Genomic DNA, 2,500 nt, shown 5'->3' on the forward strand with positions numbered 1-2,500 from the left:
ACTCAAAACAATACACCCACCCGTGCTACAAGGGGAAGAGGGCATTACCAGCCAAGCCGGGCTTGGCTTAACCGAATGAAGAACCCGGGGAGAAAGCACAGCCCCGGGTATTGCAGCGACGGTACAGAAGGCCACTTGAGGCGAGCCTCCACGGAGCTACTGCTGCAGGAGGGCGTCGCGGGCCGCGGGGTTGCTGCTGCAAAGGAAGTGGCCGGCTTCCGAGTGCTGGTCGCGAGTCGCGGGCTGCCGGCGACGCTGTCGCCTGTCGGTTGCCGCCCACTGCAGGAGAGGGGCGATCAGGTCGGCCGCAGTGTGGAGATGCTGTCGACCGGACGTCAGGCGGGTGGCCGATCGCCTGGCCACAGGGAAGCAGAGGGCGCAGCCGCCGGAGTTGCACAGGGCGCGACCACCTGTCACGCGAGTGCTGCCTGAGGCGTTTTGACGACGAGGGGGGCTAAAACCGCAAGGGCTAGCCGACCTGCCTGTCGCTGGAGTGGCTCGGCCACGTACGTCGGTCTGGCCGACGGGTGAAGGGCCAAGGCGCAAGTGAAGCGCCGGCCTGGCACGGGAAAGCGGAGAGGCTATCCCGGCGGTCTCCTAGTCCTAACTAAGGCCGAGGGTAGGCTAGGTGCGAGGGGGCTCTATAGGTGGCCGGTCTAGTCAAGATTGGCAAGGGCTGGGGTAGGCCGAAGGATCTTGAGTCTTAGGTAGGAAAATACAGGTTACCTAACTAAAGTGAGGTTAACTTGGCTAGTCTAGGACGAGCCTAAGCTCACGGGAATTGAGTCGCTTCGGACTCGGATGTGGTCAAAGGGTTTCTACTAAGGAGGTTGACTATAGGACCAAGTGAAAGGTCCGGGTGAACTAGGTCAAGGAGGGACACTCGAGTTAAGCTCGGGTCAACTAGGTTCGGTCAACGAAGGAGGCTAGGTGGGGTGTTGACTACCTAAGTAGACTAGAGTTCGGTCAACGTAAGCCTAGGTCAAAGTCAACAAGGGAGGGGGAGCCTAGGTTCGAGGCGGGCGCGAGAGGCTACCTAATTAGGTGCGGTCCAAGTCTTGGCTGGTCGTGCCAAGGAAATGTGCCGGATACGTGACACGTAGCACGATGGAGGGCGAGGAAAGGACGCGATAAGGAAATGCGGCTAGGGTTTGCGAGCTGGAGGGGAAGGCAACGGAGAAGTGGCTGCGGCTGGGTGTTGCCGGAAATAGCACCCGATAGCGCGTTGGCGAGGAGGGCGTTAGCGCGTGAAGGGCGCGTTAACGAGGAAAGGCCAGGTCGCGCCGGGTGAGGTGGCGCTCGCACAAGGGACCCGTGGGGCCAGCTGAGGGCGAGGTGGAGACTCGGCTGATGACGTGGAGGCGATGACGAGCTGGATGCACGACACGTGGAGGATGGGCGGCTGAGAGAGACTGCGACTAGGGTTGACACAACGAAGAAAAGAACACGAGAATGGAAGGGAGGAATCACACACGGCTAGGAATTAGCCAAATCAGGCCGCGCGTGATCCGAGGGGGATTGATTAGGACGAGACGCTCGGAGGTTGACACGTGTGGGAGTGAATCCAGAAGGGTTCTAGGATGGCGACACGTGGCTAGATGGAGGGTTGGGGGAGACTTACCTTAGAGTTGACGTCCGAGGTGGAAGGCTCGCGCGAGGAGGCGCCGGCAGCTAGGGTTCCAATGTTGAACCGAATGACCACGGTGCCCTTACTGTTTGCTGCGGGCCTTTGACTGCGACAGGGGCAAAGACGTCTTCTTCTCCAAGATCAATGGTGGTCGCCGGAAATTGCAGCGGCGACTGGCTTAAACAGAATTCCGGCTGATTACCGGAATAGCTTCTCACCGTGGAAATACGCCCAAATTTACTTATCTCAATCCTTGCTTGATGGCGATTCCAATGGTGCTGGTCCTGGCTTGGTTTGCCGGCTGGATCTTCAGATTTGGGTGCCGGAAGCTTGCTGGACTTCAATTTGTGCAGGAACACCCGAGAGCACCCAGGAGTCGATTGTAACTCCTTAACACCCCGGGCGTGCGATTTGGCCAAGGCCGTACCCGAGAGATGGGAGAAGCCGAATAGGACTAAGACTGTTCCGAGGGAGGGACACCGTAGGTCTGTGCTAAGCCAACACTTCGGGTACACCGAGCATAAGCCTAGATTCCTAGGTGAGGCGCCCAATGCCAACAGCCGAAGCCTAAACGAAATCACACCAACTATCAAAGTACTAACCTTTTCACCGTCGTTAGAAAGCAGGATTGCAGCCTTCTTCTTCCCAATCACTCGGCCGGTCTTTCAACTCTCCCGTGATCGAAGAGAAGGCACCGTTCGAGCTTTTGCAGATTCGATGGGGGAGCTTACCGTGGTCACGTCGGGAGGATCACCACCGATGAGGAGGGCCTGCCTTGCGCCTTCGTTACCTCGAGCCTTCGTCTACGCGGACGCCGGATCTCAAAGGGTATTCGGAAAAGCCTCTAAGGGACGGATTCTCCTTCGTGAGTAG

Source organism: Nymphaea colorata, unplaced genomic scaffold, assembly GCF_008831285.2.
Source record: "Nymphaea colorata isolate Beijing-Zhang1983 unplaced genomic scaffold, ASM883128v2 scaffold0565, whole genome shotgun sequence".
In the NCBI taxonomy this organism is placed as follows: Eukaryota; Viridiplantae; Streptophyta; class Magnoliopsida; order Nymphaeales; family Nymphaeaceae; genus Nymphaea; species Nymphaea colorata.